Source organism: Terrapene carolina, unplaced genomic scaffold (genome assembly GCF_002925995.2).
Source record: "Terrapene carolina triunguis isolate 2854851 unplaced genomic scaffold, T_m_triunguis-2.0 Scaffold85, whole genome shotgun sequence".
NCBI lineage: Eukaryota > Metazoa > Chordata > Testudines > Emydidae > Terrapene > Terrapene triunguis.
This window is the reverse complement of record NW_020664436.1, coordinates 53,998,705-54,022,706: the sequence shown is the minus strand read 5'-3', so window position 1 is coordinate 54,022,706 and position 24,002 is coordinate 53,998,705. Positions and strand designations below refer to the sequence as shown.

At 41.9% G+C, this 24,002-nt stretch overlaps 1 protein-coding gene across 1 annotated transcript in view; it reads right to left on the bottom strand.

The window, feature by feature from the left end:
* The window catches only part of EPB41L2 (erythrocyte membrane protein band 4.1 like 2), a 234,964-nt gene extending 211,867 nt beyond the window's left edge, over positions 1–23,097 (bottom strand). The window contains exons 1-2 of the mRNA XM_026649545.1: positions 23,013–23,097; positions 10,735–10,793 (exon numbers count right to left, since the gene is read on the bottom strand). The gene's annotated coding sequence lies outside the window, so the exon portion shown is untranslated. The remainder of the gene's footprint in view (positions 1–10,734; positions 10,794–23,012) is intronic.
* Between the last annotated feature and the right edge of the window lie 905 nt (positions 23,098–24,002).

Below are 24,002 nucleotides of genomic sequence, written 5' to 3'. Positions count from 1 at the left end.
AACAGCTGGGGGGGGGGGGGGGGGGGGGGGGAGGAGGAGAAGAGAAAAGAAAGAACATGTATTTCCAGGCCCCTAAACTCCAATGTAGTTCAAAAGAAAGAGGACTGAAAAGGACATATAATAGCTTAGGCTACTAAGATTACTACAACCAAAAATACTAGAACAATCTTTATAATGTTCTCTGTTGTGCCAACCATGAGGGCTAGTCACTGAAAGAACATGAACTAACCTGTCCCACAGTTTTACCAGGTCACCCAATTCCCAAAGTGGCAGTACCTAGAATCTGATAGATACATCCCATATCCTAGGTCAGGGGTAGGCAACCTATGGCACGCGTGCCAAAGGTGGCATGCAAGCTGATTTTCAGTGGCACTCACACTGCCCGGGTCCTGGCCACTGGTCTGGGGGCAGCTCTGCATTTTAATTTAATTTTAAATGAAGCTTCTTAAACATTTTAAAAAAAAACCTTATTTACTTTACATACAACAATAATTTATTTATATATTATAGACTTATAGAAAGAGACCTTCTAAAAACATTAAAATGTATTACTGGCACGCGAAACCTTAAATTAGAGTGAATAAATGAAGACTCGGCACACCACTTCTGAAAGGTTGCCGTCCCCTGTCCTAAGTTATTCGAGCAAAGGGACAGCCACAAAAATAAAGATCTTCCAGACAGTACAGACAGATGAATGTTTTTCAGCTGAAAGGACTAGTCCCAATCCCCCAGCTGTTTGGCTGAAAATTCCAGAAATGAGGTCACTATGGGCTTGTCTACACTACCGCGCAGGGTCGATCTAAGATATGCAACTTCAACTACAGGAATAGCTTAGCTGAAGTTGATGTACTTAGATCTACTTACTACAGTGAAGACCCTGCAGTAAGTCAACAACTGATGCTCTGCCATCGACGCCGCGAGAAGTTCTGGTGGAGTACCAGAGTCGACAGGAGAGCGCTCAGCGGTCGATTTATAAATTGACCCCCGCTGGATCGATCACTGCCCGCCGATCCAGTGGGTAGTGTAGACAAGCCCCATGTCAAACAGAGATATACATGGCAACCGCTTTTTCCAGTAAGATAACAGGCCACTGAAGAAAAACTGCTTGCCAGCCTCTGAAAGTCCAAGCCACTCTTCATTCTTTGATAAAAATAACTGATTTTTAAGGGAAATGCAGTAGATCTAATATACTTGGTCTTGGGTAAAACATTTGACACAGTACCACATGGGAAATTATTTGTTAAATTAGAGAAGATGAGGATTAGTACAAGAATTAGAAGGTGGATAAGAAACTAGTTAAAAGAGCAAAGCCAATGGGTTGTACTGAAAGATGAACTATTGGACTGCAGGGAGATTATTAGCTGAGTTCCTCAAGGACCTGTCTTAGAACCTTATTCAATATTTCTATTAATGACCTTGGCACAAAAGGGAGTGTACTAAAGAAACCTATTGATGATACAAAGTTGGGAGGCATTATCAGAAGAGAATTGGAGTATTATACAAGAAGATCTGGATGACCTTGAAGACTAGAGTAACAGAAATGGGATGAAATTCAATAGTATGAAATGGAAAATCATGTACTTAGGATCTAATTATCTGACTTTCTGCTACAAGCTGGGGGCTCATCAGTTGGAAGTGACAGAGGAGAGAAACCTGGGTGTGTTGGTCAATCACACTATGACCAGGAGACACCAACATGATTCAGCTGTGAAAAAACACAAATAGGATACTTGGCTGCATCAGGAAAGGCATTTTCAACAGAGATAGAGAAGTATTATTACCATTGTACAATGCATTGGAAGAGCTCAGCAGTCCTAAGGCTCACTTCTTGGTTATGTCTTATGTTCCTAAAAGCTCATGCTTCAAGTCTTCAGCCAGCCATTGGCAGGGGACATTCCCCCTCCATTCCTGCCTGAAACAGGTGGGTTGGTGGCCTTCCTCTGAAGTATCACAGATGCCACACCTTGAGAAAGGACACTATGCAGGGTGGGCAAGTGCTGAGGTGGTACCAAGCACTCACTCTGTCTCAGGTGCTTGGCTAGCTGGTTCTTGCTCACATGCTCAGGGTCTAACTGATTGCCATATGTGGGGCAGGAAAGGAATTTTCCCACAAGTCAGACTGGCAACAACCTTGGGGGTTTTTCACTTTCCTCTGCAGCATGTGGCTGCGGGTCACTTGCCAGGATTATCTGGCTACATCTCATTTAATCATTTCCCTGTGATTGCAGGGGGCCTCAGACATTCATGCATCTTGGTACCCCTATTCTACGATGTACCACGGGCTGAGTTTAGTCTTCTCTGGACTGCAATATTGTGATCTAACTTCAGTTGTTGGATACAGTGTGCAGCACTGTGTTGTGTTGGTGGCCTGTGAGGTGTTGGTGGCCTGTGATAAACAGGATCATCTAGAAGATTAGATGATCCGTTGGTCCCTTCTGGCCTTAAACTCTAGGACTATGGAACTAGGAGGACAGGCATAAACCCTGACATCATTGTACCACCGTGTGCACAGAATCCACATACATTCAATTGCTCACTCCTTCAAAATAAACTACCACTAGACCAAAAATTTACTGCTTGCTCTCAAGCAAAAAGAGGATTCCTGGATTCTTCAACCTTGTTTTAGCTGAAAAGCTATGTCTCACTGCATGCGAGACTATAAATCATTATTTCTGATACCAAAATTAAGTGACTGATGTTTTGGAAACTCAACAGCAATTTAGACCATGACACTAATGCTAAATAGACAGAGATGGCAACACCAGATAGAAAAATAAAAATAAAAATTGACTATCTGGCTCTCCAGTTCATAACCTTCTATTGAAACTTATAGAAACTAATAGCTACATAAATTATAACATCTAATATACACCAAAATAGTATAAGATTTCACACCAATTTCAATTATTTAGGATACAAAGGCTAAAATCCCTTAATTTCTTCTGATCAAGAAATTAAGTTCTTCCTATTGTACACTACAAGAATCATTAATTCAGGTTTCCGCCTCTACCATCAAAATGTACTTCCTATTCCCAAAGCTCTTCTATAACTACACAAAAACTGGATGTTGCTACTGAATATTGTCAATACAACTGTCTCTGCTACATTATTTATGTAGCACTACAAATATTAACTAGCACTGTTTACAATTAACAATATGTTTGCTATTACAATACTTCAGCCACTCTGGTATTGATTAGTAAAATTAGATTACTTAGTTTTGGTTATTTCATAAATAAGGCTTGTTTCTATTACAATGCATTTTTTTAAGTATTCTAATAAAAGATTTAAAAACTTAGCTTTAGCTCTCTCATGAGATTTAGATTTACTCCATTCAATATCATAGTCCTGAAACAGTTTACAAAACTGTTTGCTCAGGACTCCCCCCTCCCCGGCAGCCCATAAAAGGACAGCTATTTGGAATCCCTGAATTAAAAGCATACCCTTTGAATGTAAGCCCTTTGGAGTAAAGACACTATCTTCTAGATTGTGTCCTATGCATCACTGGTATTACCATAATGCCTAGAAACACTAGTCATGGAGCAGGACCCCACTTTGGTAGGTGCTGCATATACATTGAACACTGTTGTAGGTGCTATGTGAAACATACTACATCAGCTACTTCTTACCCCAATACACATGGGATGCCTCTAAAAGGATTAGTATGGCAGTGAAAGTCTCTTCTGAACTAGAGCAAGATATGAGAAACAGTCTAGCTCCTACTCAACTCAGTATCACTGCTGAACTGTAGAGTCAAGGCAAAGACAAAAGGAGAAAACAAACAAAAGAATGACAGAAGGAAAGCAATAAGGGAAGACTGAGATGCAAGGGGAAAGAGAAAACTAGAATCATAGGACTGGAAGGGACCTCAAGAGGTCATCTAGTTCAGTTCCCCACACTCATGGCAGGACTAGAGTATTATCTACACCAGGGGTCTCAAACACGTGGCTGGCCCGCGGAGTTATTTCCTGCAACCTGCCAAGCTCCCCTCTCCCCCCACCCCCACCCCCAGCCCGCCGTGTCCCCGCTCCTCCACCTACCTCCCAGAGCTTCCCTGCTGCCAAACAGCTATTTGGCAGCGCTTAGGACGTTCCAGGAGGAAGGAGGGAGAAGCGGGGAAGCAGCGCACTCAGGGGAGGAGGCGGAGAAGAGGAGGGGCCTCATGGAAGGTTTCAGTGATGCAGCCCTCGGGCCAATGTACTAGTCCTCATGTGGCCCTCCTGGTGATTAGTTTGAGATCCCTGATCTAGACCATCCCAGACAAGTTTTTGTCTAAACTGCTTTTAAAAATCTCCAATGATGGAAAGTCCACAACCTCCCTGGGCTATTTATTCCAGTGCTTAACTACCCTGACAGTTAGGAAGTTTTTCCTAATGTCCAACCCAAACCGCCCTTGCTGCAATTTAAGCTTATTGCTTCTTGTCCTAGCCTCAGAGGTTAAGGAGGCTTGTCCTAGCCTCCTTGTAACAAACTTTTAATTTCCCCCCCTCAGTCTGCTCTTCTCCAGACTAAACAAACCCAATTTTATCAATCTTCCCTCGTAGATCATGTTTTCTAGACCTTTAATCATTTTTATTGCTCTTCTCTGTATTTTCTCCAATTTGTCCACATCTTTCCTGAAATGTGGTGCCCAGAACTGGACACAATACTCCAGTTGAGGCCTGATCAGCGCGGAGTAGAGCAGAAGAATTACTTCTCGTGTCATGCTTACAACACTCCTGCTAATACATCCTAGAATGATGTTTGCTTTTTCTGCAACAGTGTTTACTCATATTTAGCTTCTGATACATGATGACCTTCAGACCCTTTCTGCAGTACTCCTTCCTAGACGGTCATTTCTCATTTTGTATATGTGCAAATGATTGTTCCTTCTCAAGTGAAGTGCTTTGCATTTGTCCTTATTGAATTTTATCTGATTTACTTCGGACCATTTCGAATTTTAATCCTATCCTTCAAAGCACCTGCAACCCCTCCAAGTTTGGTATCATCCACAAACATAAGTACACTCTTTTGGTCATTATCTAAATCATATAAAATAAAGGGAAACAAGACCCCTGAGGAAAGACCAGGGAAAAAGAAAAATACATTAAATTTAAAACAAAACAAAAACACACACACCACAGGAACCCAGAATAGTGAACATAAATAGCAGGAGTAGGTGTGGGAAAAATACCAGCAGTGTGTCCTGATGATTCTAGTTTGGATATATGATCATGATAGCTATACTAATTTAACTTGTTCTTTCTCTCCTGCTTCCGCGGAGGGGGGGGGGGGGGGGGGGGGGGGGGGGGGGGAGAGAAGGGGGAGGAAAGAGAGAAATGAGCAAGTGGCAATTAGCCTGGATAAAGTTAAGTAGATAATTTGTAGAGATCAGAGTCCAATTCTTAGTCTCAAATTCTAGAGAAATTAAATCTAAAAAAATTCTACACATACTGCAACTTGTACAGGGTGGGCTTTAGATCACATATGTCTACCCAAGCAAGTCTTAGAACTGGATCTTTTTACTTTAGATCAATTAAAAGAAAGCTTCTACGCAGAAGAGACACAAACTGGACTTTTTAGCCTCAAAGGACTCCACTTAAAGTAGAACCCCCTACTGAGTATTTTTTCAGCGCTGACTCTAAGCATTCTCCTGCTAACCACTAGTTCCACGACCAGGACCTTTAAACATGTAATGCCAAAGTTAAAAATACCGCATACAACTTTAAACTGATTCACTCATCACTGCAGACTTATTCCCACCTACGAACCTAGCTTTTCATCAAAATCCAGTTACCCAAATTCGCTGTTCAAATGTTTGTAATTTGCAACTTAAATAAGGTTAGACCTAGGAATTGAATGCATTACCTTACCCTTCACTCCTGGGCTCTACCAGACTAAAAGCAAAGGACCATTATTGTTATTTATACAGAGCCATAGTTATGAAATGTACCACAAGGATCCATAGCTGCAATCCCCTACCATGTGGTAGCATATTTTGCTACTACACCAACCGCCCAGCCCAATTGACTAGTAGTTAGTGGCTTGCTTTCCAAAAATACTACATAAAATAGTCTTGCCACAGAGGTTTTCGGCAGCAGTTTTAAAAAATGAGTTGTACATTATGACTTTAGTGCTAGAAAATTTGAAGTGATGTGGCAAAGTAAAGTTTTCCCTCCTTTTCTAAAAAGGAACATCAAGTGTAATAACTCAACAGATGTGAACATTTGGGAAGTGCATATTATGGGATTTTTCATTACAATAGCATTTACTATTTTAGTAAGAACATTTTATTACCCTGTTCCAACAAATGTCTGTGTGCATCATATTTTAAATAATAATAATTACATTGTATTACATTCACGCTCTTCCCAGGAAAAGCAAAAAGTGAATATGAACTGCAAAGCTACCTGTAACTTTGCTTATCTTTGTACATATACCAGACTAAATGAGTCGGTTTACTGCAACATCCTGGGCAAGGAACTTGAGCCAAATGAGTTCAACATACTTATTAAAATGCCAATTACATTCTAAACAAACTATGACAGAGTAATAGTGTAATGGAATCCATTAGGGCAAAAATAAAATAAAAACTGTTCAAAGTCAAGCATTCTCTGCACGCACACTTGAAAAATATGGAACAATGTAATTATGTATTACATACTGGTAAAGGATTATAATTAGTATGAAATTTTTTTGCATCTTTTCTCCACAGGTATTGCATTTGGGAGTTCTCTGTATCACAGCTGTATAATCCACATTCAAGAATTTGTGCACAATCTAATAACTAATCAGCATCCTATATCAGTCCTGCTCTCCCTTACATTCCCACTCCTACATGCACATGTCAAGCATTAGTCTGAGAGGGGATGGGGAAAGTGACTGAATCAAACACAAAAATGCACATGCAGAGAGGTGGAGCCTGGTGCCAGCTAAAGAGAAGGAGAGGAGCAGTTTCAGTTAGAGCAACTGAAAAATTTAATACACGAAAAGGACTTTTCGTTTTCCAAATAAGTGGGAAAAGATCTTCTCTGCCTACCTTTGGGAGGGTAACCAGAAAGTGTGGGAGAGTAAGGGGAAACCAGACAGGACCGATTTTTTCAAGTTACAGAAATCTAGGCAGCAGAAGAGTGAACCTTGAAGGGGAGTTAGGTGTTAGCCAACATGTTCTAAAACTCTAGTGTAGACAAGGCAGTGTATATTCTTAACACATGCTAGCTGATCCCATTAAAATCCATGATCTTCCTAGATTTCAACTGGACTACCTCAATACATGATAAAGTACATCTTGCCTTGTCTTGACTTTAGTTTTAGAAGGTATTAGATTGAACTAAAAATCCAACTCCACACGTTTAAATCCTAATTTAAAGAGCTTTGAGTCCTCTTTCTTTACAATAAATTATTTTGGCCCTGCATAGGTGCAACCAGGTGGTCTATGCAGCCCCTCCTTGTGGCCCATCAGGCTTCACAATTCCCCTGCTGGAGGAGATCCCTGCCAGTCAGGTGTCCCCAACCCCTCACAGATCCAGTGCCATGGAGTCCAAAACAAAAAGGGAAACAATGAACTAAAAATTAGGATCATCCAAGGATTTGTCAGCAGGACCCACACTTCTGCTCCAGGCTTTTGTCCCTCCTTGTCTACCTTCCTAGGTCTCTGTCCAATCCACCAAATGGTTCATCCAGGTAGCAAGCTGCCTTAGGCTCTTGGCTGGGACCAGGCTTCCCTCATTGAGGAAATAGCAGAATTTTGCTCTCCTTCCTGGTCAGCCCTCAACTGGGCGAAGTCTCCTCCTTTTAACTCCCCGCTCCATGTTTGATATTGGTTGCACATATAGCAGGGTAGGATCATCTGGGTCCACCGGCTCCCCTTAAGCTTTTCCTTGCCAGTGTGGAGCCCATCTGCCTAATTAACTGCCTCATTGCCAGTACAGGACTTCTGACCCATCACAATAGTATGTAGATAGGCTTTCTACAAAAGTAAGTTTGTGTCTTAAGACACAGGAAGTGGTTTCTGGGAAACTGTCAGCCTCAGATTCAAGAGTTTCCAGGAACGAGCAGCAAATAAACCACCTGGAATATGATCTTAAAGAAACAAAGGACACTGCAAAGGAAATGTTAACAAGGGATTTTACAAAACAATACCCTTTGCTAGAAAGAAAATTAGAAGTAATTGGGGGTGGGGGGGAGAAATCAGTCAGGGTTTGAAGTGTCCATACTCTTGCAAATCTGGATATTAATGCCTGGACTCCCAATACTGGAAATTCTAAGTTATCCCATATATAAAAGAAAGCAAAATAATAATGCTTCTTACTTATATATCAGTAAGTTATAGGCTCCCTACATGTAGAAACAAGAATATACAATAAAGGCAGCACTGTTATTTTGTCTAATGACAGAGAAAAGGAGCAAATCCTGAAAGCAGATTCAGCCATCAAGGCAATTTATATTCTTGGTAGGTAGATTTCTTTTCTGTGGCTTCAGCTCTGTCAGAGGCAGGTCAAAAAAGGGTTATACATTTTAAATGATCGGATTAAGAAGCAGAAGTGGAGGCATGGCCTTTTCATGCCCAGCCAAATTTTGGATTATTTATGAAAACCCCCTATATCATCTAGATCTTTGTCAGCAGGGTTTTAAAGCCAAGCTCTTTGAGTTCTCAGAAGAGGAACACAGGTAAAAAAAATTATATTTTAATAGTCACTCATTAAAGAGAGATTTCTTACTCGTACATTAATCTTAATCCATTTGTTTGCCAAATTCCACACCCTGTTGTGAACTATGGATGGACCTGAGGTATTCTATATTAAAATGCCTTCTTTCAGAATTATTTTAGCTCCATTAGAATGGCAGTGCACAGAGTGAAGGCCATTAGAACTCTTGTGTGTCACCAGACAAGACTCAAGGTTTCAGAAAGTGTAGTTCAACATTACATCCACTGCATTACAAAAATGGGGATGGGTAAAATCTTTGCTTAAAATCAAATCTGTCATCCATAACTAATGATCTTAACTGCATGATTGTGTTTGTTATTCCATTCTTTTTGAGAGATGTTATCCTTTGCTATAAAGTTCTCTTTATTAATTTTAAGATGCAAATTTCACAGGATCTATGAAAGTCTAGTCAGTCAATTTAACTTTAGACCAGATTTGCCTTCATAGCCACACAGATGGATTTATAGAGATCTCTCTACAAATTTACTACTTTATTTATCTGAAATTATGCTTAAGCAGCAGAGATAATTAAAATGCATCAAACAATCAATGGAATAAAGAATCCTCGCATATCATCCACAACAGTTTTCCAGATGAAGAATCTTACTACATCAAAATCATAAAAATTAAAAAAAAAAAAAAAATTAAAGAAGGTTTTTCCCCCCCTCTTTCCCCCCTTTTTTGTAAAATATTTTTTGGTATATTACCTAGTTTAGTTTAATTTTTCATGAAATTATCCTTCCACCAAACTGCCCCAAACAAAATAAAAAAAAAAAAACCTCAGAGTTTTAAGTATTCCGCCAGTGGTGTGTGTCACTTTAAAAAGCACTTACATAGATGCTCAAAATATTTGCCAACACCATTTGCCTACATTACATCTGAATATCTTGATTTAACAGTAATACCCAACATACTTACAGGAACACTGAACAGAAATGATCCAATTATTTTTAACTGGTACAAAGACACTGAAGAGATATTATGGAAACAAAGCAAACATCTCTAATTCAGACATGAGAAATGGAAGCAAGCCGATTCCTACCTTCCATTAGAGAGGACCAAGTTTTCTCTCATTGAGATCTGAATTTACAACAATCAGCATGGTAGCATTTTTCAGTCTACCTGCCAAATGAATATCCCCATAGCATTCAACAGATTAATGCTTAGGGCCATAGAGATGTTGAAACTAGAAATATAGGGCGTCACATCAGTGACTGAGAAATTCAGTCATTAAAAGCAGATCATGTTCCAAAGTTATAACACCACTATGCATGATATATTACTTGTATTTTAAACACATTAAGCATATTGTATACTATTCCAACAGCTGGGGAATGTTATGGTCAATCAACCACCTTCATGGTACAAGTTGCCTTGGGGCGGGGGGTGTCTGAGTTTTGAGATAGTGAAATCAAGACTGTCTAAAATATAAGGAAAGCTATGAATAGACAGGCTTAGAGAAACCACACTTTTTGAAAGTGACACATGGCCCAACAAACCAGCAGCACTCAGATATCAATATACAAGTCTTTAATAAAGCCCTGCTGGAATGATTTAGTTGGGGTTGGTCCTGCTTTGAGCAAGGGGTTGGACTAGATGAACTCCTGAGGTCTTTTCCAACCCTAATCTTCTATGATCCTATGAATCTGGAATTATTACACACTAGTTGTTTCTAAATATAATGTACAACTTATTTTAGTCTGCAGGAACTGAAATTTGGGCATGTCTTTAAAGTTACTGAAACAGCACAAGTGTATTCTACTTTGCACAGTTACATGCAGGGCCTTAAAAATTCACTCACCAGTAGTAAGTGGGAAGCTTTTCCTGGCTAGTCCAGGACCCAACTCAATCAATCAGTTCTTGCTCATGGATTTGCCAAGAAAATTTAAACAAGACTAACAAGTGGATCAGTGCAACTAAAAACAAGTGTATATTTTAAAGAGTTTAATTTAGCATTTATGAAAGCATAGACAGAAGTCTTGTCTTTTGTATACATGAAGGCGTACTAATATTTTATACGTCAGGGTTGAAATAAATTTTATACTACCTTCTCCTGAAGTGAGAGGCTATTCCATGTAGCATTTAATCCCTGGCCTCTAGTGAAGACTGCAAATGAAAGTATCAATTAGTGCCAGTTATGATGATGGTTTTTCATGTGAACCCCCCCCCCCCCATCCACTTACTGTCTCCATCAACTCATTACACATAATTTGGCCCATCAAATGGTAATTAACTGGTTCACTACCAGACTGGTCTGGTTTTTAAATCAGTGATCGTGAAGTTACAGCTTGTATTATGTATTCTACTACTAAACCCCATGAACCATCCACTCCCAATACACAAAGAAGTTAATATTTTGGCAGTAATTAACACACTGCCACAAGAACATCAGATCAGATAGGTTTAGATGATAGGGGTTTAATATCAGAATTTCCACACTTCAAGAAAGATGTGAGATTTTACCACATACTCAAAATGGGAGGTGGCAAATAAGTCAGTGTATCCCAAAAGCTGTGCCAAAATGAGAAGCTTTAGAAGAAACTACATTACCAAGTATTTCCTTGTGTTTTGCATGTTATAAGATGGAGAATTTATTTTGTAAAAAAAATTTAGAAGTCACAGTGATGTCTGTCATGCATGGACCATACAATAAATGTCTCTCGAGGAACTGATAAAATTAAAAGCCATTCTTCCACCACTCATTAACTTCTCTATTTACTACACATTCACCATGCTAGCATAATTTAAAGCAGAGGGTCTTCAAGATGTTATGAGAGAGTTTGCAATTAGTGTTATTAATGGGTACGGACCCAGAATATTTGTGGTTGAAAGCCTAAGAAAGTAGAAGCTAGAATACTGTTCAATACCACACACACCATGTCCTATTTAGCTCAAAAGCTTGTGGTTTGCTACCATTTTGAGTAATGGGTTAAATATCTCATCCAAAGGAATGAAAATAAAGACAGCATGAGAACCTAAGTCACTTCAAAAAATAATTTTCCCCTCTGTTGATACTCACGCCTTCTTGTCAACTGTTGGGAATGCGCCACATCCACCCTAATTGAATTGGCCTCATTAGCACTGACCCCCCACTTGGTAAGGCAACTCCCATCTTTTCATGTGCTGTATATTTATACCTGCTTACTGTATTTTCTACTCCATGCATCTGATCAAGTGGGCTATAGCCCAAGAAAGCTTATGCCCAAATAAATGTTAGTCTCTAAGGTGCCACAAGGACTCCTCGTTGTTTTTACTGATATAGACGAATACGGCTACCCCTCTGAAATAAGTCCTTTCTGATAGTCTCTGGTGTAAGGTAAAGGTTCTACAGCAATTTTTAAAAAGCTACCCCATTCTCCTTCCCAAGCATTTTCTCACTCCACAGAGCAGGATTCAAAATGTCAATGAACTCAGAAATAGCTTGCATACAGCTTAACCTTTACTACATTTGAATGATAGACACTGTATTATCAGCACTTTCTTGGTAAGATTTTTTATAATACCTCAAGTATGAGAGGTAATGTACCACAAAATTCTATTTTGCAGTTATCCCATATAATTTAAATTAACTCCCTTAATTCTCTGAATGTTAGGAAATCAGACTCACCACAAAAAAGATACTTCTCTATGAATTAAACCATGGTAAAGATTTCTTTTGGCTTTTTAATGTTTCATACCAGATGTTGAATTCTTTATTGAACAGAATTAGAAAGCAAACATTGAGATACCCTCAGGGATTTTGTCCTGCTCACATTTAATATGTACAAATGAAAAAATAAAATGGCCTTTCAAGTTGAAATCACCACAATCAGAAAGTCCTGGAAATACAGAAATCTCAGCCAACTCTAGAAATTGTAATCTGTTTCCACCACACACACCATCCCTATAATACAATACATGTAAAAACACAGAAAAACCCACCACAAAATATAGCCAAGGGAAGTAATTAGTTGCTTCTATCACTCTACAATTAAGTGCAAATGTTCAACTAGTAAAATGTGAGAATAAGGTGGATGAGGTAATATCTTTTATTGGACCAATTTTGGTTGGTGAAAGAGACAAGCTTTCAAGCTTAAACGGAACTCTGTAAAGGCTTGTCCCTTTCAGCAACAGAAGTTGGTTCAATAAAAGATATTACCTCATTCACCTGGTCTCTCTAAGATCCTGGAACCAACATGGCTACAACACTAAACAAAAATTTAATTATTTCAAGTTATTTGAAGTATGCTTCATTAAACCTTGAGTACCAAAAGTGTAAAAACTGTTTTCCTGTTAGGTCACTTGAAATCTAGGTTAGCAGCACACTCAGTCCTGGAAAAAAGAGGAGCATCATGCATTGGTCGGTTACCATTACTGTGGCTGAACAAAGAAGTGACACAGATGACCATAAGTTTATCATAAAGCCCTCCTCTATCAAAGCCTGGCCACTGTAGGCACTTTAAGAGAGGAGTCCTCTGAGAAGGGGACCCGAAGCAGTTTTAAGATTAGGCACTAAACGAAGTATGAAGATTATGGCACCAGGTTTTTAAACTATCCCTGTTACAGGCACTAAGTTCATGTCAGATGCATGATGTGATGGGACAATGTCCCATCAAAGAAAGTATCCAAAAAGCAAGATGGCAGAGAAAGGAGTAGATTCACCAATAGGTAAAGATTAGTGATAAGAAGGCTGATACTTGTTATTTTCCTTCAGCTACCATTTAGAAAAAAATATGACAAAAATAGTGAGGATAGCATTATTGCAACCAGAATCAGAAATCATAGGACTGTAAGGGACCTCAAGAGGTCATCTAATCCAGTCCCTCGCACTCATGGCAGGACTAAGTATTATCTAGATCATCCCTGGCAGGGGTGTTTGTCTAACCTGCTCTTAAAAATCTCCAATGATGGAGATTCCACAACCTCCCTAGGCAATTTACATGAACGAACATGTCAACTACTGCATAGTTAACTAGAACATATTAGAACATTAGTAGGGTCATATGAAAGTCACTTAGGTATACTAAATGAACTAAGAACCACTGGTGATTGTTTTGGGGAATTCCATCACTACCAGAGAATTTGAAAATAGTATACACTGAAGCTATTTAGGAAATGAAGCTATTTAGGAAATAGGATAACACAGATCTGGAGGTTACAGACCAGCAACTTCAATAGCTGATAAATTGAAGGAATGTATAATAAATTAAAGTAGTAAACACCTACAGGAAAAGTGATTGTGCAATTGGCAAGCAAACACACACTAGTTTGTTTAAAATAGAAGGGTGACCACAAGAAAGGGTGTTTTTGAGAGAAGAAAACAAGGAAGGAATAGAAAGATTTGAAGGCAAACTTCCTCCCAACAACAGAGGGAAAACGTAAGTACACTTTCATTTGTAAAATACTGTAAAATGTTATAGCTAGCTGTTGCACAATTCTTAAAATAAAAAAAAAAAATTCAGACAACCAAACCAAAAAGGAGATTGTATATGTGTGTGAGATGTCTAAAGTATTGTATGAAAAGACAAGTTTATTTTTGCTGTAGACTCACAGTTCAAAGCACTGCATGGGCTGGTCCACACTAACCCCCCACTTCGAACTAAGATACGCAACTTCAGCTATGTGAATAATGTAGCTGAAGTCGAAGTATCTTAGTTCGAACTTACCGCAGGTCCACACGCGGCAGGCAGGTTCCCCCATCAACTCCGTGTACTCCTCTCGCGGAGCAGGAGTACCGGCGTCGACGGCGAGCACTTCCAGGATCGATCTGGGATCGATTTAGTGTGTCTAGACAAGACGCGATAAATCGATCCCAGAAGATCGATTATACTTACCTCCGGGTCCGGCGGTAAGCAGACATACCCCATGTTATCAATATATAAAATAGATATTTTTGCTGCAAGTTTTGAAAGACCATAGACAGAATAAAAGAGTACTGTGCAGGCAACTTCAATTAAAAAGAAAGAAAGCTGCTCTAGTTTTCCATTGTGGTAAGAGATCACATCATGTGTTTTAAAATTATACCGAAGAATACTATTAAAAAAATATAAAAACCTACGTTCTTAAAACATTGTAGTCAAGTTTTTATCCAGGCCACTAAGTAAAGTAAGCCATGGTTATTCTTTGTAGTTTTCAAGCCACAGTAATAAGATAGTGATTTTCAGTAAAACCCGGTGTTACATTTAGCTGTACAACATTACTAATTACAGAGTAATTTCAACAATAAATATTTTGGTTAAACTCTGCTTTGTCATCAATGCAAGTAATTTTAGTCAAAACTGATCTTTCAGGCAGCACAGACATTTCCTTGGTTTTTAAAAGTATTTTTATTTTCTGGTAACAGGATAGCTTTTGCAACCAGAACACTTCTCTAGAACTAGTGCTTTGCAAACACTAAGCCACAGAGACAACATTAGAGAGGCAAAGGAACTGACTTAAAGCTGTAGCAGTAAGACAATTGGGCTAGCCTTCAAATTGTCCTTAGTTCGTCCTATTGTGCTTCTGTGTAATGCATGAGTCTCCAAATAATGACCTATGGCCTGGTCCACACTACCCCCCCACTTTGGACTAAGGTACGCAAATTCAGCTACGTTAATAACGTAGCTGAATTCGAAGTACCTTAGTCCGAACTTACCGTGGGTCCAGACGCTGCAGGCAGGCTCCCCCGTCGATGCCGCGTACTCCTCTCGCTGAGCTGGAGTACCGGCATTGACGGCGAGCACTTCCGGGATCGATTTATCGCGTCTTGTCTAGACGCGATAAATCGATCCCAGAACACCGATTGCCTGCCGTCGGACCCGGAGGTAAGTGTAGATGTACCCTTACATACCACACATGCTGCACTACCTAAGATTAGCTGAGTAAATTAAAGTCAGAGGATCAAATCACATCTTCCTGCAAAAATAATTCCAGAAGCAAGACAAGAGGAACCATGCTCACCCTGGATTTTCTGTCAAGTTGTCTTTTCAAAGTGGAGCAGCTAGGTACCATAAATAAATCGCTCAAAACCATCCTCGGGATACATAACGAAAGGAACCTGTAGTCCCAGATATTCCCCAGCCCCTTGGCAGCAAAGCTGAAAGGGGTTCTTCAGAAGCCATTGACAAAATCCTCTATGGGTGAGCTGTAGCAGAAGCTATGGAAGGATGCAATGGGAATTAATGCTGTTTCAAAACAGCACTAGTTCTCAGACTTCTGCACTGATATTTACAGGCTCAACAGGAAATGATGGGTTCAGCTGTGCTAAGACAAGTTCCTTCCCTATCATCCCAGCCCCAAAAAACCTCATGGTACCACTGGAGGCGCATCGGATGTTAAAGGGAAAGGGTGCAAAACTGCAGCTCCCTCATCTGGGAACTTACAAAGATCCCCTAGATTTGAGTCTCCTGTGCTCACAAAAGTGGAAGTGCAATCCAGCCCATAGGTGGGGAAAATGAACAATTATTTTCTTGTTTTATAAATCAGTTACATATTTGTTTTTGCATGTACTCTCCCCATCATCCAACAAACTCACTGGAAGTGCCACCACACACTACCTTTTCCCCTCTATTAAAAAAAGGCAGTTAAGGACTGAGTAACATTGGATTATGTAACATGGTGGGATAGACATGCCTATAGGTGAAGCTGGAATTCAGGCTGCAGTCAATTACACTGGCTTCACAACAAGTGCTTCACAATAATGTCAGACCCGGAAATGCAAAGTTAAGGTTGTACTTCTTAAACAAGATACCAAGCCTATCTCTGCCTCTGTAGAGCTGCTCACAAGAAATAAAGAAAAATCAAACTACCTTATCCTTCCATAACACTTTCATTGTATCTGTCTCCTCAAAAAGATATAAAGGCACGATTTATATAGTCCAATCCATCTTTCCTTTTTACATCAACAGGGTTTGGGTCAGGTCCATAGTATACTTGCTCTCTATCAGTTACGACTACTACTCTAAACCAGAACTACCATTCCTATACTCCAGCATGTCCCTCTGTACTGTCCATGCAACACCACGGTCTATAGAGTAGTTACTGATGGTCAATAGGTCATGCGGACCACAATGAGCTGCCTCTTCTTGCTTCCAACTGCTAAAAATCACATTAGAAGAAGCTAGCAATACCTTCACATTTCTTACTGCTTTACTGTAGTTGCCAGAGGATCTTATCAAATAAGCAATGGGACAGAAGGTAGTATATATAAGCTTGCACATGCAAGAGGAGGCCCAAAAGACTATTATCCATGCACTGGCCTTCCCTCAGAAACTGACTTAAGAAAAGCTGGTTTATCTTTTGTTTGCAACTTAAAGCTATCGTGCCACGGGTAACTGCAAATTTTATTTCTGACCGGAAGAATAAAGGAATCCTTTATCACTTTATCAGCCTCAGTTGGTGTTTACGGGAATCCACCAAAGGCTATAACCTGTGAAGCACAATGTTTGGAATGTCTACAGGATTTACCTCCAAGCTCACGGTACACCCAACACTCTACCAAAGGGGTGGGCAAACATTTTGGCCTGAAGGCCACATTTGGGAATAGAAATTGTATGGCGGGCCATGAATGCTCACAAAATTGGGATTGGGGTGCGGGTGATCTGGTTGGGGGTGCAGGCTCCAGATGTAGGAGGGTGTTCTGGGCTGGGATCGAGGGGTTTGGAGAGCGGGAGGGAGACCACAGCTGGGGTAGGGGGTTGGGGCATGGGGAGAGGCTCAGGGGTGCAGGCTCCGAGCAGCGCTTACCTCAAGCCGCTCCCAGAAGCAGTGGCATATCCCTTCTCTGGCTCCTACGTGGAAGCGTGGCCAGGCAGCTCTGCACGCTGCCCCATCCACAGGCACCGCCCCTGCAGCTCCCATTGGAGCGCTGGAGGGGGCCATTGGAGCGCGTAGGAGCCAGAGCAGGGCCATGCGGCCCCTGACCCAGCACCCTAGCTGGAGCGCCGTAGTGGGGCAAGCCCCAGACCCCGCTCCCCAGCGGGAGCTCGTGGGCTGGCTTAAAACAGCTCACTGTAGTTTGATTCCTGAGCATCTGGTAGAGCAGGGGTGGGCAATGTACCACAACACTCAGTTACACTCTGTAATGGGGTCATTTTTTATACGAAATATAAAGTCAACGTTCTGCGGTGCACGTTTACAGTACTCTCTATGTAAAGAGCATTGCCCAAGTAGAGTCAAAGTAGTCTGTGCCTGATTTGTTCAAGGTCAACCTTCATTTTGCATTTTTAGTTTTCTGACATTTTGTTTTCAAGTCTCGTTGTATATGTATTGGGCAACCAGGGAAGCAACCCTAATTCAGGCATGAAGTTTGTCTGGTAACTACAGCTGTAAGTTTATAGTACAGCCCATAATTAAAAATTATCCACAAAATGAACAATACTCCTGATGTAAGCTTCTCTGTCACCCATCACCATTAAATTTGATCACCTTGGCCAACCAAATGTACCAAACTTGCTACTGTTTGTTCAGTTCGTTTCAGAAGTTAGTCTTTGCTGATGACGGTCCATCAACTACATATTAGAGCCAAAAAAAAAATCACTCCTTATGTCACTCAAAGGTCCTTAAAGATTATGATTTAATAACATATCCTCTTTTAAGTCCAATCTTATTACACTTAAGTCAATATAGTAGTGGTGTGTGCACACAAGTAGGAAAGAACTTCAACTCAGTGGGAGTGCCATCAATGGAAAAACTGTAGGCTCAGGGCTATGTTCTGAACTTCCCGTCTGACCTTTTGGTACTACAGTACTTATTGTTAAAAGCATTACAGTACTTATGGTCTAAAACAATGGTTGAGCTAAGGTAGCATATGCTTTGCAATACCCTCGGCCAGAAGTCCTCAAACTAAGTATGTAAGAGACAGATGGGGTCACACCCAAGTTTATAAATTAGGCATCACTACATATTGAGATCTCAAAGTGTAATGCAGTGTGAGGTGGCAAAGGCATGCCCCAAAAAGTTGTGATTGGCTAGCGGTGGAGGGTACTATCCTGTGGAGTTCCTTCTGGTTCCACCCCTCCCCCCCCCCCCACAATTGAGAGGGCAGGATGGACACAGGAGATAGATAGATAACAGATAGAGACTTTCAGTGGAAAGAGTGTCACTCCCAATCAAAGAACCCTTAAGGGGTTGGTTACCAGTAACTTCAGTTCATAGTCTAGAGCCAGGAGAGATCACTGATCATCTAATCTGACCTCCTATGTAGCACTGGCCATAGAATTGCCCCAAAATAATTCCCGTTGAACTACAGCATATCTAAGGCCTGGTCCACACTAACCCCCCACTTCCAACTAAGATACGCAACTTCAGCTACGTGAATAACGTAGCTGAAGTCAAAGTACCTTAGTTCGAACTTACCGCGGGTCCAGACGCAGCAGGCAGGCTCCCCCGTCGACTCCGCGTACTCCTCTCGTGGAGCAGGAGTACCGGCGTCGACGGCGAGCACTTCCGGGATCGATTTATCACATCTAGACAAGACGCGATAAATTGATCCCAGAAGATAGATTGCTTACCGCCAGACCTGGAGGTAAGTATAGACGTACCCTAACAAAAAGATAAATCTTTGTTTCAAGATTGCCAATGATGGAGAATCCACCATAACTCTTGGTAAATTGTTCCAATGATTAATTATCCTTACTGTGAAAAATGCATGTCGTATTTCCAGTGTGGATTTGTCTAGCTTTAGCTTCCATGCATTGGGTTTGTTATATACTTTTGTCTGTTAGTGCTTGTCTACACTGGCACTTTACACAGCCACCGTTGCTAGTGAAGACATGCCCTTAGACTGAAGAGCCCATTATCAAATATTTGTCACCTATATGGGGACTTTATACTGATCATGTCACCCCTTAACATTTTGAGTCTATCACTATATGCATGTTCTCTAATCCTTTAACCATTCTCATAGCTCTTCTCCAATTTATCTACAAGTTTCTTGAATAGTGGACATCAGAACTGGATGCAGTATTGTCCTGATTGCATCAGTGTCAAACACGAAGACAAAATAACCTCTCTAGGATAGAGTCCTCATATAAGTATGGCCTACATTCTTCGTTCCCACGTGTACATATACACGTAGCCATATTAAAACACATGTTATTCGCTTGCACCCAACTTACCAAGCAATCCAGATCGCACCATGTCTGTGACCTGTCCCCTACATTATTTACCATTCTCCCCATCTTCTGGTCATCTGCAAACTTTTTCAGTTATGATTATATGTTTTTCAGATCATTGACAAAAATGTTAAATAGCATAGGGCCAAGAGCCTATCCCAGCAGGACCCCACTAGAAACATACCTACTCAATGACAATTTCTCTTTTACAATGTCATTTTGAGACCTATCAGTTACCCAGTTTTTAAACCATTTAATGTATGCAATGTTAGTTGTATATCATTCAATTTTTTTTAAATCAAAATCTCATACAGTACCAAGTCAAACACCATCCAGAAGTCTAAGCATATTATATCAACACTATTGCCTTTATCAACCAAACTTGTAATCTCATCCAAAAAAAAAAAAAAAAATTATGTTAGGTTTGACAGACTATTATCCATAAACCCATAGTCCTTTGCATTAATTACATAAACCTTCTTTAATTCTTCGATTAATGAAGTCCCATATCAGCTGCTTCATTATCTTGCCTGGGGTCAATGTCAAACTGACAGACCTATAATTAGGCAGGTCATCCTGTTTAACTTTTTTAAATATTAGCAGAACATTAGCTTTCATCCAGTATTCTAGAACTTCCACAGTGTGCCAAAACATATTGAGGAAAAAAAAAAAAAAAAAAAAACACAAACAAAAACAAAAAAAAATAAAAAAAAAAAAAAAAAAACCCCACACACAAACAACCAACATTAAGAGTCCAGCGAGCTCCTCGGCCAGCTTTTTTAAAACTCTTGGAAGCAAGTTATCTGGACCTGCTGATTTAACTTTAGTAGCTAGGATTTAACATCTTCCTCAGTTACTATTGGAACGTAAAGTGTTTCATTATCATAGGATAGGACTACAACATCTGACTTTTTGCCAAATATAGAACAGAAATACTTATTGAACACTTTTACCTTTTCTTCATTATTGTTCATAATTTTATCACTTCTATCTAGTAATGGACAAATACCATTGTTAAGATTCTTTTTGTTCCTAATATACTTTAAAAACTCCTTATTAACCTTAACTGTGCTGGCCATAGCTTTCACCTTTGTTTCCCTTATCAATTTCCTACAATTCCTAGCTTCCAATTCATATTACTATCAATTTTCCCTTTCTTCTATTTTTTATATATTGAATTGGGGGGGGGGGCAGGGCAGTTAGTAACTCCAAGCCCGAGAGAGGAATGACCTTGAGCCAATCAGCTGACCCGAAGGACACAGGCTAGAAAAATATGCTACCACTGTGAGAACATTTGAAGAGGTTTTGGTGCAAAAAGAGAGCAGCTCAACTGAGTTGGGAGCTTGAATGAAGGAGCTTGATCCCAAGAACAGCTGGACTTGGGTAGAAGGTCCAGACCAACCCAGCAACATCAGGAACAGAGCATCCAGACAACTGGAATCAGAATCCAGAAGTAAATGAGTTCACAGCACACACTCACATCAATGACTGCAGCAAAGACTTGATGACAGAGAAGTCAGACAAGGAATCATGGAACTTTTAATCAGGTCAGAGAGCACTGAACTGTATATTTATGCATTGGACAGGAGACACTGCATTATTGCTGGGGAATGTGTAAGTATAACTTCCCATAGGGGTCTCCTCCTGGTATTACCCTGATACAGACTGAAGGTTTTCCCTGCTTAGACAGAAGTACTGCTTTATTGTGGAGAGTGATGTCCATTCCTGGGGTTACCTCCTGCTTCACCAAAGGAAGTTCATGCTTCTCAGAAGTAAGAGGGCTAGTCCCAGACGCAGCAGGTAAGGACCTGGGAGCCACTAAATCAACCCCAGTTGGCTCCCACCTGACAAGACATGGCTAGCACCCCTTGATAAGTGGACTACTTTTTATTTACCCAACTTTTGTTTGTCAAATATTCAGGACCTGTAGCCAAAGGGAGCGGAACTGAGCTCTGCACTGAATTGCTTTACCTATAGAGCATGAAACTGATTAGGACTGCACAATCCTAGTCAGTTGCATTCTCAGCAGGCTCCAGAAGTACACAGCTTCAGTGCAGGGTCACAGGTCTCTAGCTGCTAACCTGAAAGAAGGAAAAGAGTCAAAAGCAGTGGGTGGAAAGAAGTAGTTGAAATGGAAAGAGTGGTGGTCCAAAAAGTATCTCCCTGCTTCCCACTTTGCTGCCCCACATTATTCATGCCAAGGATACAGGCTACCAAAATTTAGTAGTGATTCAGGGCAGTTTGCATTAGTTCGGGATTATCTGGTTTACCACCCCCCCCCCCGCGCCCCAAAAATCAGACCAGGAACTCTGAGACCCACCAGAGCAGCTGGATGTAACAAGTACTGAAATTAGAACAGGAGAGCAAATCTCAGCCAGAGATTTCTAATAAGCAACTAGTGTCTCTCTGAATCAGTTTTGCTGTTACAACTATAAAAATCAAGGCTTGCAAACACAGGCGATACCCTACACGCTCACAGGTCGAGAAAGGCCCCTAAGCTTTAACACGGAAGTCGTCACCACCCCATGCAGATGAAGGACTCTTCGGGGGTCAGTTTCCAGGCTTACAGCTCTTCTGCTTTTGATTAAGGGGTGGCAGAGTAAAGCGCCTCTGCCGTGTGCGGGACTCCCAACCCGCGGGAGTCTAAACGAGGGAGATTTAAATGACAGGATGATGGTGCGTGTCTCTCTGAGCCCCTGCAGCAGCCCCCATTGGGCGGAGGGAGGAAGGGAACTAACGCCGCCGCCAGCCGCCCCACTTAGTGAGCGGCCAACCCCCTACCAGTGCCGGGGGGTTCCGTGCGAGCGGGCCGGGCGCATCGCATCGCACAGCGCCGCGCTGCCCAGAGCGTCTCTCCCCGAGCCCTGGCGGTTCGGACTCGCCTCCTTGGAGGAGCCGCCCCTCGCTGCCGCGCGGACCCCAGCTCAGGCCTGCCAGTGGCAGAGAGTTCCCGCTGCAGGGGGGAAGGGGGCAGCGTCCTCCCGGACCCTCCAGCCCGCGCGGGGCGCAGCGACACCAGCGAGCCGCGGGGACCCCGGCCGCCCAGGGGCCAGGCAGCCAACCCAACGGCGGGGCACCGGGACAGAGCCCGTCACAGCCCCGCGCCACCGGGCGGCCCCGGGGCATCTGCCCCTGTCACTCCTGCTCCCAGCTCACACCCGCCGCCCCGAGCGGGAGCTCTCGGGGGGGGGGGGGGGGGAGGGCGGGGAAGGTGAACGGACCCGCCCGTAACGCCCGCGCGAGGCGCTCTTACCTGCCGCCTTCAGCTCAGCCACATCCGAAGTTGAAATTCCCTGACCGGAGCCGTCAGCATAACCCCAGCGAAACCCCGCCCCGGCCAATCCCCGCCCGGCCCCGCCCACCCCTCGTCACGCCTCTCCCTCCTCCTCAGTCATGGCCTCTCGCTCCACCCAACCCCACCCCTCCACTTTCCTAGCCACGCCCACTCCTCCTCAGGCCCCGCCTCCACTCGGCCAAGCATCCCTCCTTCACCCCGACCACGCTTGCCACGCCCCATTAGCCCCGCCCCCTCACGCAGGCCCCCTCCTCTCAGAGACCACCATCACCTCTGCAGGCCACCCTCTACAAATCTATTGGCCGAGTCCTATGTCTGTCATGAGAATTGGCTCCGCCTTTTCTCCCCTTCCTTCCTACTCTCCTGTCTGAAACTGGATTGAGTTTAATGCCTTGGGGAAGGTTCTCACTGGAGCGAGGGGCCCGGTCTAGCCCAAAGGAGAAAGAAGAAAGATACTGCGGGATCCAGGCTGGCAAAGTGCTGTGGCAGCCTTAGCAAAGCAGTGGCTTCTGCAGTCATATTCAGGAAAGGGACTTACAGTCACCCACCCCCATGGCCTCGTTTATGCTATGAAATGTACTAATGTCTGCAGGCATGTTAGTTGAACTAGGGTTGAACACAGTTCAATGCTTAAGCTTTAGAGTTTAGCACAGTGCTTAATTTGTGCCAGGGCAGCCCTGGAAACTCTAGGGTTGGTAGTTCATAGCCCAGGTACCTCTGGACTTTCTGCATCAATTATGAAAGTTTAAAAAAATTGTTTGAGCTCTGGCACCTCTTTCCTTACAAATTAAGCACTGGTTTAGTGGTAGGTGTAGACAAGGACAATCTGTGTTCAATACTCTTTTAGCTCACTGGGATTAAACCTTTAGCAAAAATAATGTTGGAACACATTTTGTTTTTGTATACCCACAGCAAAACCATCTTCAGCCCTAGTTCAACTAACATAAT